Below are 26,512 nucleotides of genomic sequence, written 5' to 3'. Positions count from 1 at the left end.
CAGCCACTTTTCATAGCTTATTTGGATTTTTCTTTTTGTGTGTGAAGCACTTGTTCAATTTTTTTGCACATTTTAATATTGAGGTTTTGCCTTTTTCTCCACTGGTTTTTGTTCTCTATATGCCCTAGATACAAGTCTTTTGTTGGATATAGGTATAGCAAATATATTTTCCCACCGTGTGGCTTTTCACTTTCTTAATGGTATCTCTTGATAAAAATAATTCTTAATTTTACTGAAGTCTAACTTAAAACTCTTCTTTTATGTTTAGTGCTGTGTCCTGTTTAAGAACTCTTTGCCACTTCAAAGTCATTAAAATATCTCCTACACTATTTCCTAGATGCTTTATTTTGGTGGGGGATTAGGTTATTTATTTTAATGGAGGTACTGGGAGTTGAACCCAAAACCTTATGCATGCTAAGCACACATTCCACCTGAGCTTTACCCTCCCCCAGATGCTTTGCTTTTTGTTTCAAATTTATTAGATTTATAATCTATCTAAAATTACTGTTCATGTATGGTACAGGGTTTAATTCAATACTGTTCCATTGGTCTATATGTCTAACTTTAGGTAGTTATCACATAGACTTAATATTGTTTTATAGTAAGTTCTTTAACATTGTTCTTTAATATCATCTTGGCTATTGTTGGCTCTTCAAGCTTCTCTATGTATTTAGAATCAGCTTGTCAATTTCTACAAATAAACAGTAACAACAATTAAGTTTTGGGGATTTTGATGTGCACATATAAATCTTTGAATCAGTTGAAGGGGACCTGACATCTTTAAAATGTTGAGCCCTCCAATCCATAAATTTGGATTACCTCCCCCATATTTATTTTTATCACTGCTGTAACAAATTATCACAAATTTTGCAGCTTAAAGCAACACAAACTTATTATTTTATGGTTCTGTAGGTCAAGTGAGGAACAGGTATCACTTGGCTAAAAATCAAGATGTCAGCAGGGCTGTATGCCCTTCTGTAAGTCAAAGGAAGAATATATTTCCTTGTCTTTTCCGGCTTCTTGTGTTCACCCACATTTCTTTACCCATGGCCCTTCCTCTATCTTCAAAGCTAACAGCTTTACAGCTTTCTAATCCTTCTTCCAAAGTCATATCTTTCTGACCACATCTGGGAAAGATTTTCAATTTTTAAGGACTCCTGTTGTTAGACTAGGCCCATGTAGATAATCCAGGCTAATCTCCCTGTCTCAGAGTCCTTAACCTGATACATCTGCAAAATCCCCTTTGCCATGTAAAATAACATATTCACAGATTTCAGGATTAGATCATGGATATAGGTAGGGGTCAGTGTGGTGCACTATTCTGTTTATCAAACTGTTTAACATTTCATGCTTTCTGACAAACGTACAAGATAGAAGATCCTGATCATGTTTAGAATGCTTCCTCTGCAAAATATTGGGCACTGAGTTTATTTGAAAGGACTGAAAATAATATTACCACAGGAATGGTTTCCTAATTCTACTGACATTTACTTACTTTATACTTAAATACCCAAAATGGTCAGCCAGGAGTGGGATCTTGGCAAATAAAATAAAAGTATAATTCAAGCTTTTATCACTGAATTTATTAGCTAATTCTATTTTAGAAACAGACAGAAAATAAAACAATTTAGAGTAAGTCTGTTTACTTATATATTAAGTGAACATAAAGTTTAAAAAGCATGTCTGAATATGGGATAAAGTGAGCATCATAAAATGTAATGTTAATATTTAGTACCTGCAAATCTCAAACTCCCAAGTCATAAACAAGTTCATACTGTATAGCACAGGGAACTATATCCAATACTGTTTTGTAGTAACTTATGGTGAAAAAGAGTATGAAAATGAATATATGTATGTTCATGTATGACTGAAGCATTGTGCTGCACACCAGAAATTGACACAACATTGTAAACTGACTACATATATATATATATATTTGAAAGGACTAAAAGGACTATATATACCAAGAAAAAAATTAGATTGGTAACCAACAAGAAATCTGTCAGTAATATAATGCTAGAAACCCTGAGACACAAAAGAAAATTTCAGGCATAAATCTGTTTATAGAGTCATAGAAAAAATAGTGCCTATGCAAGTCCCTGATAAGCATGAGAAAATAGGAAAGGCAATATAAAAGTTCAAAATGCTTTGCTATGTAAGAGCTGCCAGATGACTCAGACACAAACTTAAGTGGTCAAAATATCTATATAATTAATGATAACAAAGTAATTGAGGGCATCATTTTAAATGAGATAAAAATAGCTGCTCAATTTTCATATTACTAAGCAAGTCATTTCTGTTTATAGTAGGTTTATATTATTTTTACATGTATTTATATTTTATAAAGACATCAACTTAGATCCTGACAGATAACTGACAGTGGACCAACTGATTGATTTAAATGGGCATCACAGGCTTATCAGATTTCATATGATTTAAATATACATTAGTTATTAGCTGTCAGGAAGAGTTCAATTTTCATTTATTCTAACATAGCTGTGCCACAGGCAGGTTACTCTGTATTCACAATGGAGGATCATGATAGATATGAAGATATCAAGCCTTATTGATCTTCATAGGGGTGCTTTTATAAGAAAAGGAGAATAAAATAAGAAAAATCTAAAATACTACCTTTTTTATAGTGTTCTAACAGTTTTATCTTTTATTTTTTAACTGAGTTATAGTCCATTTACAATGTTGTGTCAATTTCTGGTGTACAGCACAATTTTTCAGTCCTTTATGAATATACGTATATTTGTTTTCATATTTTTTCACCATGAGCTACTACAAATTCTTGAATATATTTCCCTGTGCTATGCAGTATAAGCTTGTTTATCTATTCTATATATACCTGTCAGTATTTACAAATCTTGAACTTCCAGTCTGTCCCTACTCACACCCCTCCCCCTGTAAAATACTATTAAATCAACATATATTTTTGAAGAATTATGAAAAATGGGAAACTATAAGTTGTTTCTTTAAATTGGAGCAAAGAGAACTACTTTAACTGGGAAAATAGTTAAAATCTGGCAAGTTTTATGATTTCATGTTCACCCCTGACAGCTTTTCTTTCCTCCTTTCTCCTTCAATCTTTATTGGACCTTCTAAAGAATTAAATTACAAAAAAGAAAAAAAGAAAGAAAGAAAGAAAATTAAGAAACAGCTCTGCATCTAAAATAACCTCCTAACTGGAAAGATGGTATACTTTGTGAAAAATTTACAGCTGCCAACTTATGATCTATGTCTCTGTCCACACTGCCTTACTTGTTAGGGAGGGTCTTAAAAAAAAAGTAAAGAAAAATAGCAAATTATAATGGCTTTTTCATTTTAAATTCTTTTTTATGTGTCTACAATCTGCTCTATCAAGAGTAATTAAGATAGACATTATCAGCTATACTCTACTTTCCTATCATGCACATTGTGACTCTGAGAAGCAGGCACGCTCTAACTTACCATCTGCAGGTGGTGTACAGGTTAATGCAGTTCTTTTGACAATATATGGTTTTGTAGTCTAGTTGTCTAACTACTACATAATGGAAAAGATGTAGAACTACTGGTACCACTGCCCTCGGTCTCTGTCATTTACCTTAAACATACCTGGAAAAGTAGATTCAAAAACTCATTGGCAAGAACATTTTTCACACTCCAGATCTGATATTCTTCTAGAGTTAAGATGGCCATTCTGAAAGAGAAACAATATTTAAGAATATCTTAAATCTTCATTTTCTTATATTATTTGAATTAAATTTGTTTTATTAAACTTGCAATGGTCATTTGTCTGAAAGAAAACTAATGATTTAATGTAGATGCTATGTATTCATCTGAAAGTAGGCCAGCAAGAGTAAGTTCAAAAGTAACCAAACTCTGAAGTAGTCAGTCATAACGTGGGCAATTTATCACCAAAAATCTTCCTCAAGTAAGACCTGGGAAATAACTCACAGTATCTTCTGGCTCAAGGTGAAGTTTACTAACAGAACCCACAAAAGGTTCTGGGTAGAGAAAAAGGACTATTTACTAACTTTGAAAGCATTTTTCCAAACTCTTTGGATTATGCCCTTTGACCCTAACAATTTTCTAAGATCTTTAAAACATCTGGCAATATTATTAGACTTCTTAAGAGATTTAAAAAAACTAAATATATATAATAAATGAGTATCTATATTAACATTTCCTCAAAATAAAATTTAACATTACATTCACAAGTTGAGTAAAGCAGTATTTTTTTTTTTTTGGTGTCAAAGTGTACCAAAAATTACATTTATATACAGCAGACAATATTTCTTGGCAGGCAAAAATATAACCAAATGCTTCTTACTTCATGTTTTGAACAATCACCTTAACAATCCTAGATGAATAATAATGTTCTTAGCTTTTATTACTTAATTATATTTTTATTATCTAATGATTTATTATTTAATGATATATAATAATATTTATTATTAATGATATTCATGTATTCATTCGATATATATTACCATTTATTATAAGGAAAGATTTTAAAGCACTGTGATGGTAATTATTGGCTTTCATGATGCAACTTCCATTGAAGTATATTAACACCAACGTAATGGTACAAAATAATGGGTAATATTGTCACCATCTAGTCACCAGTGAATATGGGTAATAGGTTTGGTTGAAAGGTCCAAATTCTATTCTAAATTTTTACCATTTCATTATTATGGTTACATGGAGATGGAGTAGCTAAATGATCTTTTTTTTAATGTTCAAAAGTACAGCCATAAGAAGAAACTCGGTCTTATATAAAAATAGACAGCAATGATAACCTTCATACTTATCAAACACCCAGAAGAAAGGCGATGGAAATTGTATCTCTACATAAGGTATTTCCTAGTAGAAACTTTCCTGTGTTTCTGTTTTCATATATACCAAATAGAAATGGCTACCTTAGTTTTGGGCAGAAAAGTAAATGAAGACGGTTATCTGAATTGCCAAACAAAGATCAAGCCCTGAAAAATTCATTTGTATTATTTATTTCTATTGAGTGTCAGTTAATAAGACTATGATGATTTCTTCTGGATTTGTGATTGAAAAAAATGTTACTTGTTTTTCTAAGCCTGTGTAAGGCCACTATGGTCTACGTCCAACCATCTGCAACTTGGTACATGTCAACATTTGAATAGAAAGGGTCAAATTAACTCATATGTGTCTCACATATATGGATTATCTTCAGTTTCACAGGGATACATAGACATGAAGGCAAACCTATTATAATATCTTTAATAAATGTTGTGAAACTAAAAAAATTCAAAGCTTTATTCTTTGTAAAGTACATGCTTGTTTCTGCTATTATACACTTATTCTGGCTGCTATTAAAGAACTTAGGACAGACCCTCACCAATATTATTGAAAAAAAATTTTAAAAACTATATACACCACCCAGATTGAGATAAAAAATAATTTCCATCATCCCAGATATCCTATGGTCCTTCTCAGTTAAGTCACCCATCTCCAAAATCACTATTGTAACACTTATTAACATTAGTTCTGTCTCTGTTCTAGAACTTCATATAAATTAAATTGTACAATGTGTTCTTTTATTCTGTGGCTTCTTTTGCTCAATATAAGTTTTGTCTTACCATAATGTATTAAACTGGGAGAAGTAAAGATTATAAACTACAGATGGCAAGGGTTGTCTCTACTTCATTTTTACAAAATGCCTAGCTTATAAAATATAATGTTTTTATGTACATAACACTTAATGGAGTTGTTTAAAGGTCGAATGGGCTTTCCTTAGGGACAACTTAGAGTTATTGTAACCACAGGTCCAAATAAGCATTTAGCAGGGATGATGTAGAAGAGATTCAAGTATGTATATGTAAGGTATGTATACCAATTCAGAATATAATGTATTTTTAGAAAAGAATAAATTAGTCTCTGCTAGACTCACCTTTGTGGTGTCATGTGCATTCTATGTGTCGTCTACAATGTTGGATAGATCCACAAGTAATTCCTTTAAAACCAGAAACCCAAATCAGTAGTTAGGAAAGAGAAGGTATCATTTTTATTAGCCAGTAGCTGAAGTATAAAATATTTTTTCGGTCAAGTTTTTTTTTTTTTTAATTCCAGAAATAGATTGCTTGTTTGCCTTAAAAATTTATGACAATTTTCCAGTGGTTTCATTTTTTTTTTACATAATACATTCAGTTTATTAAATTTTCTTAGGCAAATTCTCTTCCCAATTTTGCATCTTTGGCTATGAATATTTTGAGTAGCATAATATAGAACCTAGAAGTAGTAAGAAATCTTTTTCTCAACCTCTTTTAAAAAAATTCTTCACTCTATGTTCCTGTTGGAAGTTTACATGCAAGAAGATGTATACAATCAGACTTTACCAGGGTATCATCGGTGCAGTTGTCCTTCCAGACCTCTGTGCAACCACGTGTCTCTCAGTTCAACCCTAGAAAGAACTCCATCACCGTCAACATCAAATACCTTGAAGCAAACTAAAGAAAAGAAACTCTTATGGAGGAAAATTACTTTTATATTCTGAAGTATAATACATTTTATTACAAGCTGCCCTAGTGAAATTACTTAGTTCCTCAAACAACTACATTCTGGATTAAGTTCTTATTTGGAGGAGATTGTGTCATTAAATTCCTTTGAACTTGTAGGAATTCCTGTACACTTCACAAGTCTCTCTCCTTATATCATTAGCCAGCTGTGAGAACTCTATCCTTCACCTAAACCTAAAGTTAAATTTCTTGCAAACTGAAAAAGAAGGGCCAAGTTACTATAGAATATCTCACAGATTTTGAAAAGTTAATTCAAGCTTTTAAATTAATTTCTAATATTTATAACTGATCACTTCAGAGTTGATTTTTACAATGCTGAAAATATTCCATCTACATTAAGAATCAACAAAAAGCTGCTACAGTCAGCTCCCCGTATCCATTGGTTCTGCATTCACAGGTATAAACAATAGATCAAAATATATATATATATAAATTTTCCCAGAAAGTTCTCAAAAGCAAAACTTGAATTTGCTATGCACTGACAACTATTCACATATCATTTACATTGTACTTACAAATAATTACATTGTATTAGGTATTACAAGTAACCTAGAGATGATTTAAAGTATACAAGAGGATGTGCATAGATTATATGCAAATACTATGCCATTTTACATAAGGACATGAGCATCCATGGATTTGGTATCTGAGGGGGTCTCAGAACCAATCCTCAGCAGATAATGAGAGATGACTGTATAACGATTTTGCCTCTCCAATGTAATTAATGTGCACCCAATATTTTTGCCTAAGAACAATTTCAAATCTTCAATGAAGTTTATATACAACAAGCTAAAAATCCAAAATATCAGCACTTTGCTAATTAACATCAATATCAGCAAAATTGCTAGTTAGTCTAGTTGGTTAACTTCCACTAGTCCACTGGCAAAAAAATAAATTTAAAAAAAATTTAAGACAACAATTAACCTCAATTGAGAAACAAAGACTTCAGCCTCTTTAATACCAGAACTTTAATGTGAACAAATAATCTATCACAAAGCCAGGTTAGAGTAATGGTATACTATCAGGGAAGATAAAAGAAATCTAAATTTTTAAGATTAAATAATTATCTACTTCACACACCCATGTAATATTTATGCTATTAAATTAACTAAGTGCATCACAGTACAACATTACTAAAGAATATTGAACTATTAAGTATCATACCCAAAATATGCAGTATTTGTAAAGCTGTATTTTAGAAAGATGCAGAGATAATTACCCTAGTGAATATGTAAGAATTATGTTCCAATTAAATGTAAACTGCTGCATTTTCCTAAACAAATATGGTTAAGATTTAGGAATGTAATATGCTTATAAATTATGCCATAATATTTTAGATAGGTTTAAAAGATAAATTTAGTATTTAATAAAATTGTTTTATCATAAATTTAATTTTGCTAATAAAATATCAATATACACAGTGATAGAAAATAAGTTGGAATTCAAGTTAAGCAAGACAAATTTTCTATATAGACTACCAGAAAATATTTTCTATATGCTTAACATTTTTAAACACATCATGATTGATGTAGTTCACTTATCATGAATTGTACATTTATCTGGAAAATCAACCGTTATTAATAACAAAGATCTTAAATTACTCCACAGTAAAAAAGAATAGATGATTGAACCTTTACACTGACCTCAGTAAAACCTCAGCAAGAGACTGCTATTTGCCAAAGGGATGAAAATTCAAGCCTTAATCAGATGATTTTTTACATGAATGGATGCTATGTTTTTCTCTGTATAGCTTCCAAATTTTGTGATGTTTAACACACTTACATTTCTGTCTTTCAGCCAGAGGTCCTCTGCAACAAGCTGATAGCCCACAGGATATCTCCTTAAAATCTATGTGGCTGTCATGATTTCCACCAAAAGCATTAAATAAACCTGTAAAATAGGAACACAGACAGAATAAATCACAGCCAACAAACTTCCTGTTAATAATGACATGCTTATGAAAGGAGGCATGACTCGCATAAACTGATTTAGTTTTTAAAAGTTATCAGTAGTTTCCACTGTCTTAGGAAGTTTATTTTTTTCACCCTGGCATAATTATAACCAAAATTTAACTTCCTAGAAGAAAATACTATCATTTAGTGTTTGGTTTTGTCTGCATACCTATCTCTATCTTATATTAATTCCAAAAGTCAAAAGTGATTGTAGAATGTAAAAAATAAAAATGTATTTTAAAAATTTAACTGGAAAAAAGTCAGAGACCACAATTATCTTAATTTGGAAAGACTAAGAAGAAAAAGGAAAAAGGAAGAAGAAAAGTTGAACTCTATCAAAGATATACTGTGTTGTTATTAATGAGCTTCATACGGCTCCTTCATGAAGCAAAGAAAACTAACACACTATAAGAGACAGAAATTCTGTACTGCAGTCTTCATTGTACCACTTAATCTGTATAACTAAATATATTAAATTTCAGAAATAAAGGGCAATTTATAATCTAATCCTGTGGTTTTTAAACTTTTCATAAAAAATAAATGGAATCATTTTATTTTCAAATGAAATGATTTCTCAATCTCTAATTATAAAAAGGTAAAACATAACTGCACTGCTGAAGTGGAAACCCTGTCTGTTCTAGCTCCCCTAACAAATAAATATTTCTAAAACACACTAGAAACCTGAAGAATACAGACTGTCTATTTCAAGAATCTAATTCTGTGCCCTCAAAGAGCAGAAAATTGGAGCTAAGAAGTAGTTAAATGACTTGCTAAAACTAAGAAATTTTTTTAAAAAGGTCTGAATCAGAAGAAAAACCCAAGCTTTCAGATTTCAAATACAGTTTTTGTGATTATCACCCACAACTGTTCCTTGTAAACCTCATTTAAAATAAATATATATATATAGTAGTGAAAAGTTTAGAGCTAAGTGGGGACCTTAGAGATGGTCTAGTGGTTTCTTAATTTTTTAAGGGTGGGGGAAGGATACAGCAGTGGAACCTTCTTCTATATAAAAGAAATACAATAGACACTTCTCAGCTGAGGAAGAGGTGGGGTCAGGTGTGGAAGCTAGAGCTTTGCCTATTCAGTGTCCACCACCCTGACCCTGCACCAGATGCTGAGGCACTGCACTGAAGCACACTTTCATGATTGTCTTGGTCAAACTGATCTTATATATGAGAATATTCAAGTGCAGAAAGGTAAACCGACTTACACAAGGCTCCAAAGTTGGAACAAGGCTCACGTGTTTAGCAAAGAACATTTGTAGGAAATAGAAGGATTCCCACCTTCACTCAGAGATGGACGAATTGGTGGTGAAGCCAATGGGCCAAATGCCTCTAAATCAAATCATCCAGTTTGGGATTGAGCCCTCAGCAACCAATAGCATTTCTCCAGATTAATGATGTCTGATTCTTCCACTGACAATCAAATCAAACAAGATTATAAAATCTCACTCTTCTCTTCTGGACAATCAATTAGTTCCCTGATAATGTAACTTCTAAATATACATTTTAATTTCCCAGTTAAACTGTTAAAATCTATCTAAAACAAAAACTCTGAAAGACAAATATATTGTATCTTAAGTGGCATGAAAATTAAATTCAAATTAACATAAAAGAGACTTTAAAATGGGAAAAAATTTGCAATTTCCCATTAAGCAGGCTGTTTAATTCCAACATGTAAAATAATAAACTAAGATACTTATTTTTTGCTTCCCACACTTTTATTTGTATTCGCTTTGGTGATTTTAATCACTATCTTGGATTTGAAAATTCTTGATCATAGTCTCTCCAGGCTACACAGGTAACACACTAATAGCAGAAACTATGTTTGATTTATCCTGTCACTATGGTAACCACTTACACATTTAATACTTATTAAATAAATGCACAAAGGGGATAGACCTAAGCTTCCCCTTCTTGGCCCTAAAATTCTTACTACACCTCCTATAAAGGCAGGAGCCTCCTCTGTAGGACAGAGAGTAAATGTATCTCCTGAGAAGGATTCCCCAACAAGGGCTGTCTTTTCAGCGTGCTTTTAGATGTTTTTATGGGACATTTCAATAAAAGGATCAAGGACCTAAGCTTCCCAGTATGGTGGGAGTTGTGATGGGCATGGGAGGATGCTCACTTGGGAGGATGAGATGTTAAAGACACTAACAGTGAAAAGGACAGGGCAAGATGAAGGGCGTTTTGGAAACAGGACCACAGAGATGTGACATTTACTTCCCATTGTCATCTAAGTGATACCTACTTGAAAGAAACATTTCTACAGTTAAATTCTATAATGGGGGTTATTTAAATGAAGCACACATATACTCAATGAGTAGATCACATAATTTTTAGAGATTCAGAGTGCAGTAGCATTTTCAGAGTACTTTTTACATCAATAACTAGTATTTATAAATTCCTGTGTGCTAAATAAGTATGTGGAATTATTTCCATTTTGCTTTTAGACTTACTACAGCTTAACGTATTCATTGCACTGATACAGAGTAATTTTTCTAACGAATAAAAATGATAATGTACAACCTTGTTAAAGATTCTTTAATTTCACCATCACCAGATTTATGAACATTTAGGCCTATGTGTCAGGCCCCGTTTCTTACCAGCTTTTTCACCAACACCTTACATTGAGGTTATATTGCATTACCCAGAGGTCAGGAAATGTTCTTTCACACATCCACATCTTTATTAGGTCCTGTGTCCTCTGAGGAGAAACATTCTCCCCACTTTCACATTCTTCCATTTTACATCTTAACCACTAATCCTTCTCTAAACACCTTCTAATGTTTTCCAAACTCACCAGCTACCCCAGGATTTTAACTTCTCTCTTCTGCAACTGTCCTCCACTGTATATAGTATCCAATATTCAAGTGAAGTATGAGTCCTCATTTACAGGTCTGTGGCCTCTCTAGATTACAAAGTATTTGGATTCAGTAACCTTGTCCTTTTATCACTGTTGCTGCAAGAGTTCCTTTCATAGGACCTGATACATAGTAACCACACAATAAATACTTCCTGAATGAATGAATGAATGAATAGCCAAGGCAATCTTCACAGCCAAGGCTTCCCCAACCCAGCTCAGTAATCTTTCTGTTATATCAAAGAGACTCTGCCCCATGAAACAATAGACCCTGCACATTTTAACAAATGTATACAATTATTAGGAACTATTATTAGAACAGAGACTAGCACTACTGTTCTCATAGTTATGTTACATAAGTAGTGTATTAAAGCTCGTTCTGATTTCTTGTTTATACAAATCAGCTATGTCTGTCACCAGTTTAAATATTAGTAATTTAGAAAACAAAAGTTATTGATTTATCTACTCATCAGAAATCATTATGACAGATCTATTTACATACCTCTTTTGTCAGTTTATATACCAACTGGAAAAGAAGGGGTGTACAGTCAACTCTGAGAGTATAATTGCCTGCAAAATAGATAAGAGAGAATTTTAATACCTCCAAATGGACTACAAACCTGTATTTAATTCTAACTTTATTTTCTAATTATAAACAATATATAACAGATTTCAAATTGAAGGCATCATTCCTGGAGAATTAAAAATAGGGTGGACCCTACAGATTATCATATTCAGTGAAGTATGTCAGACAGAGAAAGGCAAATATCAAATTCTATCACTTATATGTGGAATGTAAACAAACAAAAAAAGATACAAATGAACTTGTTTACAAACCAGAAATAGACTCATGACATAGAAAAGAAACTATGGTTACCCAAGGGGAAAGGGGGAAGGGAAGAGATATGTTAGGAGTTCAGGATTAACAGATATACACTATTATATATGAAACAGATAACCAACAAGGACCTACTGTATAGCACAGGGAATTATATTCAGTATCTTATAATAACCTATAATGTAAAAGAATCTAAAAACAATGTATATGTATATGTATATGTATATGTATATGTATATGTATATAACTGAGTAACTTTGCTGTACACCTGAAACTAATATTACAAATCAGATGTACTTCAGTAAAAAGAAATAAATAAAATTTTAGAATAGATAGACAGGTAGGGAGATAAATAGACAGACAGGCAGTCTGGCTAAAACTAAAACACAAGGTGGAAATAACCCTTCAGGAGTCAGAGAGGCTGCAGCACACACTCAGGATAGGAGACTGCAGAGGTGGACTCTGCTGCTAAGGCGGCAGCTCCTGCAGTAACAGTAAGGGTCATTGCTCATTACGGCAGCAGTACCTAGGGGTCTTTGGCAAAGGAAGTGGTAAGGCCATAATGTTCATGTTTTTATTCATTCATTCAATTCAATATCAAGACTTTAGGCTAGAGCATGTCAGTAACTAACATGTGTCCTCTGACACTTACCTAGAAATAACCATAATACGATGAAAGCCTACAGATGCACATGCCACATATCAGGGTCGAAAGGAAGTCTGTAGTGGGTGCTTATCCCAGAGTTGTTCCAATACATACAGGAACTATTTCTGTATGAAATATTTTAGCCCAACTTTTAAAAATAGCTCCACAGGAAGAATGTCGAAAGTACTAGAGTTTTAAGTAGTAATCCAAGATAGGCAAATGGTAAATATACTAAAGAAATTAGGATCAATAGCTTAGTTATGAATCATATTGATTCATTTGAATCATAATAATGTTCTCTCTGGTAAAATGGAGAAATGGAGGTATTATTGAGGCATCTCATAGAAAGAGGATAATCCTAGTTTATGAGTTGGAGTTGATAGACTTAAATACTGGTATACTATTTAATGACAATCTGAAATAAAATTTACCTTCTGTGTATGAGTCTGCATTGATATATGCAACCTCTCTCTCCTGGAGTGTTTTCACATTCTCCTGTAGTTGAAGCAAAGCAGTCACTTAACTCACAGCGTTTACAATAGTGGAAATACAAGCAAAACAAATTAATTCAGTAAAAGAGTGGTTTGCAGGTGCCATTATAAATCAAACACCTATGCTTTTGACCATAATTTTAAGAAAATACTATTAACTGGTTGATAATATTAATGCAATTAAAACAAGAAAGAAAAATAGTAGTGATGCTGTAGCCACTGTTCATAGCAGCAGCAGGGAGACCCAGAGGAAAACTGCCCCTGATCCCCTGCACCATAATATGAAGGGGGAAGGCTCGAGATGCTCAGCATCACCCTGGATCTACTGGAAGAGGACTGCTCAAAGTAAGGCCTGGAAATCTGTATTTTTAAAAGTTGTCCCTGGCAATCCTTACAGACATTAAAGTATGAGATCCCTTGATGTTGGGGATCCAAGTAACTTTACCATATTAAAAGTGAGGAAGTTGGAAATTAGATTTATCAAGAATTTTTTGAAAGAGAAGATATTAATGAAAAAGAAAAATATAGGAGGGGAGGATAGAGAAAAAACTAGAGGGAGAGAAGAGTGGCTATTAGGACAAAGACAAGACATTTCTCACACATACATGCACACACGCACACACATTCTAGAGAAATACAGCAGAAGAAGACTAATGCCATCACACACATGGGAATATGCAGAGAGAACTCTTTTCTTCTCTCTGTTTCTCTCTCTCTAGCTTGCTACCTTATAAAAGCAGTTACAGTAAAAACATTTAAAGCTGTGAGTGGTCATCCCACAAATGAGAATTCTCACCTCTGCACTTGGCCACATGGGATAGATGACAGCTGATTCTGCTGCAGAGTTTCAATTATGACAGAGCTACAGTAGAAATAAAAAGATTCCTTAACTATATGTAAAGGTAAAGGTGCTGCTGAATATGATCAAGATAGTAGAAAATGGGAAACAATATTCAAATTGTCTTTTAATTCACATGAATTTAAATTAATGCAAGGCATATTATCTTGTATCTTGGATTTATTTTATCTGTATTTTAAGCTGCTTAAATTATAGAAAGACACATGTATTTCTATATACATGTATTCACAAGAAATTACACATTTCTAAAAGTAGATGACCTTAATGAATAAGATCTGATTCATCTAAATAAGTGTATTATGAAATGCATGTTCATAACACCAACATAATAATAAGACTTTGCCATATAAATGGAATCAAATGTTATACAAGTAACTGTGATTTTATTCCCATACTTATTTGATTCATATTATTCTTTTAAAGTATGCAGAAATGAGTCAGAAAGAAAGCATTTTAAAAACCAGACACAATAATAAGAAACATATGACATTCTTTAAATCAATTCTATAAAATTTGGACTCATAAATGATGAACAAAAGAGAGGATAGTCACAGGAAAGTGCTTTTTGGTGCACCTGCCTTTAAAAAAATACACAAGCCTACCTTGAACATGTAAGAACTTAGAGTTACCGGACAGAGAGCCTAAGGGAAGAAGATGAAAGAAGGGGGTCTATGAGAGACACTTTAAAATAAAGCATTAAGAGCCAGTGACAAATGAAAATTAATCATAATTGAATTAAAAATAAATCCTTGAAATTTTAGAGTAATTCAATTTACAAAATCATTGTACTATACTTCCCAACCAGGCACTTTTGTAAATGGTAAAATATACCTATGGTTACAATTTAGTGTGGAATCCATAAAGGAGAGACTATAATCAGAGTACAGTCATCTTAAAAGAGCATGTTGTTTTCCTGGATAGAAGAAATCCAAGGAAACTGTAAAAAATTGAAAATTAATGCCAAGGATCTAAATCAGATTTTCAATAAGCTAATTCACTTGTCAGAAGCAGCTTCCTAGGTTTGACTATTTTCTGAGCTTACAGATTTTACTTACTTATCACAAAACAAATATAAATAGAAACTAAAATATTTTAAAATTAATGAAAAAATTGGTTTGTGCTTAGTAATTAAGAGGTTGTTCTGTTTTGTCAAACTGATGTAAAAGCAAAACCAAACTCTATTTCTTAAATTTTCTTGTTTTTATCCAAATTAAAACAGTATCAGGTAATGGAACACATCTGTGATTACCCTGAGATACATGTTGACCAAGAAGATATGTTTACTGTCTTAGTTACCTCAGTCCATTTGTGAAACCCAGAAGTCCAAATTTTTCTGCATCCCAGCTGGCAAAAATGGCAGTTCTTCTCGGTCTCCAGCCTGTAATCATTGTTAACATACATGGTTAGGTACACCTGCCTAAAAACAAAGGAAAATTCACTGAAGTCACTTTCTGTCATCACTTGCCAAGGAAACATTATTTACCTCTACTAATCAGTTTTCCAAAATTCTGGACAACTTCTTACAAATCAGCAGTTCCACTGGTTAGGTCAATACCTCCAAATACCCAGAAGTCCTGATGATCTCCCAGAATAACACATCTGTCTGGAAAAGAAAGCATTCAAAAGAATGACAACTTAGAATGTATTATAAAGAGCAGTAATTTATGTTTTTAAATTAAACTTCCTCCTGCTTGAGTTTCCTCCATAGAAAACCATCAAGGTAGTGTCTCCTTTTAGAATTTACCTTTTTTTCCCCACATTTAATTATATCACATCAACCAGGAAAAAAATATTAAGAGTTGATTAAGATGTATCTTCTCTTACTCCTGTAATCTTTGTAAAAACAAAATGTTTTACGACATTTTAAAAAATTCACCAACTCACCAAGTTTCACAGATCCTCAGGTAGTTCTGATTACATCGTAAATGCTTGTGATTTTCTTGATGTTATGAACATGCATTTTAACCTTCCTAGAATTTCACAAAGGGAACAAATTACTTCACATAGAGCATTATGTCTAACAGGTTCCTTCCAATGTTTTATTATAAGTCTCAGAAGTACAGAAAACTGTTTAATAGGATGATAAATTCCCATATGCCCACCACCTAAACTCAATCATTGTTAATACTGTTGAACTATTTGCAAGCGAGTTGCGCAAATCATGACAGTTCTCTCCTATGTATTTAAGAATGCACCTTACGGTGAAATAAAAAAAAATCAGTATTTTATATTTTGCCTCCCTCATAGCTCCATTGTTGGTATTTATTTAAACTTCAAAGTTATTACTCAACGTGAAAAACAATCTTGTTCTTAAGCAATTTAAAAAAAAATGTGTATTTGTCCATTTAGAGCTCAAATCAATTAAGGGATATAAGCCCCAGGTGCTTTTTTTGATAGTTTGACCAGGGAAAATTTCTGTTTCTGACTTTTCTCTTAAACTGTTACTGAAGTTACATGCTCTGTTTTCCTTGTGTCTGTATGTATCTGTTTATAAATCACATTTTTCATTGTGTACCTCTAGAGGGTATTAATACATGAGATAATAAAGTCTCCTATGTTAAAGGAACTCTGTTCTAATTGAGTTAAATAAACACTTTTTAAAAAATTCTTATAAAATAAAACAACTTCTAATACCTTAAGAGTTCTGAAATTTTAAAACAAGCTTCTTACAGAACTTATAAAATACTTGCAGAATCCAAATTCACATTGCTAAGGCAAATCATTAACCAACAAGGCTCATTCAACCATTTTAGTTTAATAAAAAACAGCTATCTCCTCTCTGATTCATCAGTGTGAAGTTTCCCTTTCCCTCTACATTTCAAGCCAGTCAAACTAAAGTTCTGATCATGCCATGCTGTTTCCCAGCCCTGCACAAGCTGTCCTCTGCAGCTGGCGTTTACTGCCTGTCTTGATTCCGTGTAAATTTTACTGTTTGTGTAAAATTAAGCTCAATGAGCACATGTTCTGTGGTCATGCCTCCTTAATAACAGGGCTGTCCGGGGTTAGTAACAGTAACGACTATGATGGTAAGCGCACGGGGCCATGTAGCAGTTACGCGTCCACCACTGTGACCACCTAACCCACCCCCACAGAAGTGACCAGTGAACTTCGCTCCTTTCCCCCTTCTCTCCTACTCCTTCCCTTAAGTTGACCTAGTATTTTGCATGCACAGTGTTTTGACAGTTATCTGAAACACTGTTTTAAGCCGTCAGTTGAAAAGGGAAGACAAAATGTTACACCTGGCCCGGACGAGGAGAGGGGTGCGGAGTGGCCCAGAGGAAGCCGAACGGGACGCGCGGCCTCGGATCACAACACAGCCCCGTTCCTTCCCGAGTTTCGCAGCCGGGAAAGAAGAGGCCTGGGGCCCGGACAGCATCGGGGCCTTCGTGGGAGGCCGAGGGAGGGACGGAGACCCGCGCAGGGTTGGGGAGGGGCCCGCAGGGACTCACCGTCTGTGCAGCGGTTCCTGACCCACAGCTGGGCGGGCGGCGGTGGCGGTTGAGGCGGCGGTGGCGGCTGAGGGGTCCGAGGAGGCGGCGGCTGCGGTGCCGGCTGAAGGGGCTGAGGCGGCATCGGCGGCGGTACCGGCCAAAGGGGCTGAAGCGGCGGCTGAGGTTCTGGCTGAGGGGGCCGAGGCGGCGGCGGCTGCGGTGCCGGCTGAGGCGGCTGTTCCGGCTGAGGGGTTCGAAGCGGCGGCGGCTGCGGTGCCGGCTGAAGGGGCCCAGGAGGCGGCGGCTGAGGCTGCGGTGACGGCTGAGGGGGCCGAAGCGGCGGCGGCTGCGGTGCCGGCTGAAGGGGCTGAGGTGGCATCGGCGGCGGTACCGGCTGAAGCGGCGGCGGCTGCGGTGCCGGCTGAGGCGGCTGTTCCGGCTGAGGGGTTCGAAGCGGCGGCGGCTGCGGTGCCGGCTGAGGGGGCTGGGAGGGCGGCGGTGGCGGTAGAGGCTGCGGTGCCGGCTGAAAGGACTGAAGCGGCGGCGGCTGCGGTGCCGGCTGAAGGGGCCCAGGAGGCGGCGGCTGAGGCTGCGGTGACGGCTGAAAGGGCCCAGGAGGCGGCGGCTGAGGCGGCTGTTCGGGCTGAGGGGATCGAAGCGGCGGCGGCTGCGGTGCCGGCTGAGGGGACTGAAGCGGCGGCGGCTGCGGTGCCGGCTGAAGGGGCTGAGGCGGCATCGGCGGCGGTACCGGCTGAAGCGGCGGCGGCTGCGGTACCGGCTGAGGGGGCTGAGGGGGCCGAGGCGGCGGCGGCTGCGGTGCCGGCTGAGGGGGCTGGGCGGGCGGCGGTGGCGGTAGAGTCTGCAGTGCCGGCTGAAGGGACTGAAGCGGCTGCGGCTGCGGTGCCGGCTGAAGGGGCCCAGGAGGCGGCGGCTGAGGCTGCGGTGATGGCTGCGGTGCCGGCTGAAGGGGCTGGGCGGGCGGCGATGGCGGTTGAGGCTGCGGTGCCGGCTGAGGCGGCTGTTCCGGCTGAGGGGCCCGAGGCGGCGGCTGCGGTGCCGGGTGAAGGGGCTGAGGCGGCGGCGGCTGCGGTACCGGCTGAGGGGGCTGAGGGGGCCGAGGCGGCGGCGGCTGCGGTGCCGGCTGAGGGGGCTGGGCGGGCGGCGGTGTCGGTGGCGGTTGAGGCTGCGGTGCCGGCTGAGGGGGCTGAGGCGTCGCCAGCGACTGCTGGAAAGACTTGTGGGATTCGAAGGCTTTCGCCAGGTTTTCCAGGGTCGCCATGGCGGCCTCCCGCCCCGCGTGTACAGACCCCGGATTCGCCGGCCGGACCAGCGGCTCCGGTCAGCAGCGGTGGCAGTGAACGGAGCTCGGGGCCGCCAGCCGGTGCGGACCCCAAGCGCGCGGCCATCTTGGAACCGTCCCGACAGTCCCCGCGGCCCTGCGTCCTGCCACGCTCCGCCGGTGGGGCGGGGCCGGGTCACGGGATTGACAGCCGGAGGCAGCGGCCTCCGCCAATGGCTGCATCGCTCTCCCCTTGCGCTCAAAGAGCCGCCACGGCTCTTGGAGTCACTGCGTTCTTCCCGGCGAGGGGCGGGGGTTACTGCACGGAGATCGGGAGGGCGGTTCGGGGGCGGGGTTGCAAGGCATGGCGAGGAGGGTGGGGAGGGCGGGTGACTTGTGATTGAGGGTCTCTCTGCGAGGGGCATCCCCAGATGACGCATAGCATGTGGCAGGGAGGCCGGGCAGTGGGCTGGGAGCCCGAGACCCCCGCGGGGCGCTTGCCCACCCCGCGGCGCGGGCGGAGGGCCTGCTCGCAGGACAGCCTGCTATAATATGCTGACTGTTACATATTTGGCCTTACCCTTGTTAGTAGCCTCAAATCACTTCTTGTTCACCTTCAGGATCATTACCATAGATATACTTCTTACAATCCTCGTACTTAACTATGTTCCCTCATGCTACAGGGGCATACACATGCTATTCTCACTCTTAGAAATAATCGTTTACACATCAATCCCCTACTCCCCTCAAGAGATTTGCCTATCTAATTCCAATCACTCTGAGTGCTCAGCTAATTTGTGAATTCATAAAGCCCATTACATTAACATAATTCCTTAACACCATGTAATGCTCCTTTATCACACTTATTAAAGTATACTTTATAATAACATAAAAACTCTTCCATGCATTAAGGTAGATATTAAACAATTAACTTCACAATATAAAGTTGTAAGTACATATACTTTATATTATGAAAAATGTTAAGGAATTACATACTATAGTTAAATTCATTCATAATTTTTCATAGAAATATGAGAATATTTATTCCAAGTTGGATCATCACTATATGTGTGTGTGTATATATGTATATATCTTTCATCCTTCATTCACAATACAAGTTCTGATAAAATATTGCCAACAATTAACTTTTATACCAAGAAAGGAAAGAAGGAAGGAAGGAAGGAAAGAAGGAAATGGAGGGGTTTTAGATCTCTTGAGATTGAGACATATTAGATACTCAAATCTGTACATTTGCATATGATAATTATTTTCCTGAAAGTATATAAAAACACATAAAGAAAACTGAAAGCTAAATATAAAATTATTTACAACCCAAATTTGAGGTTAATTTATATCTTCAATTGATATGCATTTTTTTAATTTAATATTACACTGTTCCATTGCTATAATCAAATTCATAAACAGAAAACTATATATGATATGTAATCCTCTCACCATTTATAACATCTCTGAAAGCATTTTTGAAGTAGAATATTTTATATTTAAAGTTTTTATCATTAGAAAGGCTTTGAATATTTTAACATTATTAGATTTAATTTACTTCATCGTATTATTTTTTCCAATACATGAGAAATAATATCTTATATGGTTTTGATTCATTCTTTAAGTAGTTTGTTAATATTGTGTAATAAGTGAATTCATGGAATATTGTTATAGAGTTAGACATTTTTATTTGAAGATGTCATCTTTTGTAGTATAATAATAAGGCCATTATTGTAGGAATGTGAAGGAGTTAGACAATGCTTTTAGTAAAATCATCACTCTAAAGGGCATATTGGCAATAGCAGCATGTGGTTAAGATCATGTCAATTTTTTGTAAATCTTTAACAAATTCTGAAATCACTCTGGTTGCTTACAAATTTATAAAACACAATTACTTATAGGAAGAACAAGGCTATACTCACCACATGACAAAGGAATGCTGCTTAATAAATAAGTGAGAAGAATTAAGTTTAATTCAAGGAAAGCAGCATTCTTAAAATATTTTGAATTGATTGGAGAAACAGAGATTTATGATTATTTATTTAGCAGAGTTTACATAGACATTTATGTGTGTGTGTGTGTGTGTGTATCCTTCATCTCTGTATCAATTCAAATAAGATTTTGCCAAAAAAATAAATTTTAGAGCCAAAAATACCAATCAAAAAGAAAGAAAAGAAGAGGGAAGGAAAGCAGGAAGGCAACTTAACATCAAAAAATTTCATCATTATTTAAAGTAAAGATCTATATCAACTAAACATTTGTATTGTGACCTCCACATTCCACTAAAACTTATGCCATTTACCTACAAATATAAGCTTTTATTTGCTTCTACAATAAATAATACATAAATTTAATGAAACTGCAGCTCAAAAGACGGAAATAGCATTAGAAATTCAGTCATCCAGTGCAGTAGCTAAAGCATGGGTATGACCTGACTCTAAGCAATCAGAGAACAACCAAGAAAATGTGCCAAACTGTTGGATACCCAGATTTGTTCCCAGGGCAGGGAAATAGGCATATCAAGATAAGTAAAAGAATATACCATGTTTAAAGCTTAATTATAATACAAAATACATATATATCTATATGTATTTCAAAATGTTAAACTTAAAAGTGGACCAGAAAAAAAAAATAAACAAAATTACTTCTATAGAGAAAACAAAGAATAGCCTTGTCTTCTTCTATTAAAGACTGACTAGCCACAAAATATTATGGAAATAGCTATAAAGCTTTGAGAAAAAATATAATAATACTATAATTGTGTTACCACTAAGGTTGTTATGTTTGTAGTTAAGCCAAAGTAATACCAAGACATTCAAAGAATCAGAAGGAATGGTAACCATATATTTATCCTAAAAAATAAAAATAAATACTAAGAAAAGGATACATTTATTAAAATTTAAGAAGAAAGATATGATTATTTAAATGCTATGTTAAAGGGTATTGAATCTACAGGTAGACAAAATAAGGATCACGTCTATTTTGAAAATATTTCAAAATAAATGCCAATAAATAAAAATAATTCTTAAAATGATACTTCCGTCTAACTTGTTTGATTTTGTAAGTGCATGTTACTTTATATCAATTTGCATTATTGATTATTATATGCTTAATAACACAGATACAATTAAAAGAATATTATAAAAAAGTTGAGATAGCAAAAATAACTTTCTTTTCTAATATTTACATATTAAAGTTTTAACAGTGAATTTTTATCAATCATAAGTCTTTATATTTTCAGTAAAATAGAAAATTATAATGGAGAAACAGTAAGCAAAAAATGATTCAAATAAAAATGCTAAGGGGAATAATCGTTTATAACATTTGCCATCTACCTCTGCTTGGTACTATAACCAATCACAAGCCACTGTATCCGCTGACCTCCAACACTCCCTGAAAGTTCACAGTGGAGATAAGGAATGGGGCACTTTGTGCTGTTGGAAAAATGACAAAATACAGCTTCAGATAAATGTTTTCAGGAGAAGATTTTATAAGCCCCAATTCTTGCATCTCCTTATATCTATAAGAGCACTAAATTCATTAATGGTGACATCTGCTCCTCATAACTGGCAAAAGAACTCAATGTGTGTTTGACTGCACATACTCCCTTTCACTAAAATTACATATATAATATTGAGTTTCCCCCTGCCTCTTCAGAAAAGGTCCTCAGAGCCATCTGAGGTTCTGTCTTCTAGATTATAGTCCTCATTTTGCCCCAAATAAAACTTAATCCACAACTCTCATGTTATAAAATTGTATTTCAGTAAACAGCATGTATATTAAAATAGTTCAAAACATTGATGTCACAATTGGTGAAAAGATACCTCTGCCTATATAATTTCAAATTGAAATAAAAAAAATAAACTGGGCCACCATGATAATGAATCTGTGTAAGGAGAGACATTTTCAGCATGATGAAGGGAAGATAAATCACTCTAAGCTTATAACTATGCATCTGGACAAATTAGCAGTTGTGAGAGTAATAACCAAATATACTTCTAGAAATAAAAAGGATGAAAAAAAATTTACACCCAGACATCTTCACAGAGAGAATTTCTGGAGGGTGTACTTCAGCCCAGTCTGCTTGATGATCCACGAACTGGTCCAACACAGAGGGGAAGGAGAGACCATAGAAAGAAGCAGAGCCCTGCAGCTTAGTGGGCGGCAGGTTTTATCAGCAAGATAACTTACTTATGAGACTTGTCTTGAGCAGCCACAAGAGTCTCCCTGCAACCCCACCAGAATCTTAAAAGTTTATATAGAAGCCTTAAAATACTGTCCGGATGGTCTCGGCAACAACCACATTACTGTCACAAGGCTGAGTACTTGGTGGGGCTTCTGCAGGGAAGGCAAGAGAAACGCATTCCAGTAGTCATGTCCTCTTGATGATCCCTTCAACACTAATCCGTATCAGGTATAAGTAGTGGGGAAAAAGAAGAAAAGGAAAACAGAGTTAATGACTTTTTGGATATGTAAAACATTTTAAAATTTCTGTGCAAAATTTATGATTACAACACTGAGTATATTTTTAATGGTACCATTCTGGAAGTCTCTATATCTAAGATTAAATTTAGTTAATTATGGGCTTGTGAGTAATATTTTTTTGTTTCTAAATTTAATAACCTATATTATTCACTAAAAATTTTTAAGAATTTAATTTCAAAGTTAAAATCATTTTAATTGTATAAATAAAGAGATATTAAGTTGGTTATTTTAATAGAAAAATGACAGTGTGAAGCATTAAAAACAATGTAACAACATCAGTAAAACTGAGTAATTATATTTCTTATGGTTTTCACAAATAAAAAGTTATTTTATTAATAATTATATTTACAGTCTTTTAAAACCAAAAGGGATTCTCAATATAGAATGTCTAATGTTCATAGAGCAAAATTGTGTGCATAATTTGATTCAAGGACAAAATCATACATATATATAATATACACACACATAACTAATACCCAGGAATTACATACAAAAAAGTATGTTTAATTCTTTATTTGTTACATTACAGTAAGATTTGATTATAGTTTTTATTTGCATTTCTAAATTATGAAACATTTGATACATACAGGTTATGATTATAAAATATATATCCATTACTCTACCACCCAAACTGAGAAGTAAAACATGACATTTCCAATATATTTACCCTTGCTCTTTTATGTTGCTTAAAACTAAAACTGTTATAACTACATTTTATAGAAATAGGTATTTGTTTCTGGTGTTTCTTTTTCTATATTTTTATTTTCAATAATTTTTGCAGCATTTTTAATTGTTCCTCTTGCAAATATCCTAGAGATTCCCCCCAAATATCTGAGAATGTATGCATTTTAATGTCTTTTAATAGGAAAATTGACTCAATTAAGGCTTATCCATATGTATTATTGACTAATTTATTTATGACTTTATTTTGTTTTCCACATATAACTTTGTTCATTAATTTTCATTTTTTTGAGTGACTTTCTTTTGTTTTTCCTTCAGATGTGTTTTTCAGGCATTAAACACCTCATTCTTTATACCACTGAAGATAATTTCATTAATTTCTTACTTGTATAATATTTTGGCTATTTCTAGAATTTAAAATTCAGGATGACTTTTCTATAAAAGATAAATTTCAAGAAGCTGTCTTCTTTAATCCAGTTTTGCCAATATTATATAAAAAAACAACCTGTTTATTGTTTTTTTCTGATAGTTATTATTCTATCCTACACAAGGATAGTTACATTTTTTCTAATTATATATTTTTATATATTTTCTACTTTATATCAAGAAAATAGTCATGTTAACTATTTTTTATATTATAAGTACATTATGGTATTTCGCTCCATCTTTGGAAATTTGGTTCTGCTATTTAAAGGATTATCTAGTCCATATTTTGACTTTGTTCACTTTACTTTTTGATATAGCACCAAAGGCATGATCAACGAAAGGAATCATTTCTAAGCTGGACTTTAAAAAAAATTACAATTGGTTTTCTTTGCAAAAGACATTGTCAAAAGAATGATAAGATGCCACAGATTGGGAGGCTGTATTTGCAAAAGATATATCAGATAAAAGGCTATTAGCCAAAATATATAAAGAATTCTAAAAAGCTCAACAATAGAACATTAAACAACCTGATTTAAAAAATGAGCAAATTACCTGAGCAGATCTCTCACCAAAGAAGGTAACAGATAGCAAGCAAACATATGAAAATATGTTCAGCATTATATGCCATTAGGAAACTACAATTTAAAACAAGAAGATACTACTACATACCTATTAGACTAACCAAATCTAGAACACTGACAACACCAAACATCCTGCCAAGATGTAGAACAACAGGAACTCTTACTTATTGCTGATGGAAATACAAAATGATTAAAACAGTTTGGAAGGCAGTTTGGCAGTTTCTTACAAAACTAAATGTGCTCTTACCATAAAATACTTCAAGTCTACTCTTTGCAGTTTACCTAAAGGAGCTGAAAACTATGTCCATATAAGAACCTACACAAGGATATTTACATCAGGTTTGTTTGTAATTATCAAAACATGGAAGCAACAAAAATATCCTTCAGTAGGAGAATGGATAAACCATAGTACAATCAGACAATGGATTATTATTCAGTGCTGAAAAGAAATGAGCTATTAAGCCATAAAAAGATAATATAGATCCTTAAATGTATAATGATAAGTGAAAGAAACCAATCTACAAAGGCTATGTATTATATGATTCCAACCTCATGATATTCTGGAAAAAACAATACTATGGAGAGAATAAAAAGATGAAAAGTTGCTAAGTGTTATGAGAAAGGGAAGATTGATTAGGTAAAGCACACAGGATTTTTAGGGCAGTGAAACAATTGTGTGTGGTACTGTAATAGTGGATAAATACCATTGTACACTTGTCCAGACACATAGAGTATTCAACACCAAGAGTGAGTCCAAAGGTAATTATGAGTTATTATAATGTGCCAGTGTAGATAAGTATATATTTATATATACTGCTGGGTCCTATATATCCCAGGACATGGGCTTTCTCTGGGAAGAATGATTGTTGCATCAGGGTCTTGGTCCTCTCATATATGTAGATATAGGGTAGACTGATAAAAAAAGAATGTCTGGATATTGAGAAACTCAAAATTAAAGTGAGAAGATTTACAATAATAAAAACCAACTAATCCCTTGAAGATTTCTAGAGTAATTAGACAAAAAATGTACAGAGAGGATTTTCTTATAGAGTTTCCAACCTTTGTCTAACAATTTGTACACCTCACAGAATATATATTTTTAAACGTACATATAAAAATGACAAAAAATAACTATATAGTAAGTCAGAAATGAAGTGTCCACAAATTTCATGATGATAAATTTGTACTATTTTCATAAAAATAAATAAGATAAAATTTAAACAACAAAAATGGCTAATTGTCTGGCTAATTGAAATTTATGAACCTTCTTTTTGACGTTAACTAATACATGTACTTTATTATTAAAGCCCTTAATGTGCTTTTATTTTTATCCTATTTACCTCTCTTTCTTCACTATGGAGTATCCTGAGATTTTAAAATGCATTCTCCTGCTTTTCTTTATTATTTCTTGAACACACATATATATCAATAAAATGATATCA

General features: G+C 35.1%; 1 long non-coding RNA gene across 1 annotated transcript in view; it reads right to left on the bottom strand.

The window, feature by feature from the left end:
- Positions 1-17,767, bottom strand: part of LOC140695193 (uncharacterized) — a 53,670-nt gene extending 35,903 nt beyond the window's left edge. Inside the window, exons 1-14 of the long non-coding RNA XR_012070896.1 lie at positions 17,634-17,767; positions 16,069-16,154; positions 15,668-15,787; positions 15,481-15,562; positions 14,787-14,825; positions 14,122-14,187; positions 13,266-13,329; positions 11,853-11,920; positions 11,291-11,398; positions 9,772-9,903; positions 8,316-8,423; positions 6,354-6,464; positions 5,909-5,971; positions 3,598-3,682 (exon numbers count right to left, since the gene is read on the bottom strand). This is a non-coding gene — a long non-coding RNA (uncharacterized lncRNA). The remainder of the gene's footprint in view (positions 1-3,597; positions 3,683-5,908; positions 5,972-6,353; positions 6,465-8,315; positions 8,424-9,771; positions 9,904-11,290; positions 11,399-11,852; positions 11,921-13,265; positions 13,330-14,121; positions 14,188-14,786; positions 14,826-15,480; positions 15,563-15,667; positions 15,788-16,068; positions 16,155-17,633) is intronic.
- Positions 17,768-26,512: the final 8,745 nt, after the last annotated feature.

This window comes from Vicugna pacos, unplaced genomic scaffold (genome assembly GCF_048564905.1).
Source record: "Vicugna pacos unplaced genomic scaffold, VicPac4 scaffold_190, whole genome shotgun sequence".
Lineage (NCBI taxonomy): Eukaryota > Metazoa > Chordata > Mammalia > Artiodactyla > Camelidae > Vicugna > Vicugna pacos.
The sequence above is the reverse complement of the archived record's forward strand: the minus strand, read 5'-3'. Positions and strand labels throughout refer to the sequence as shown.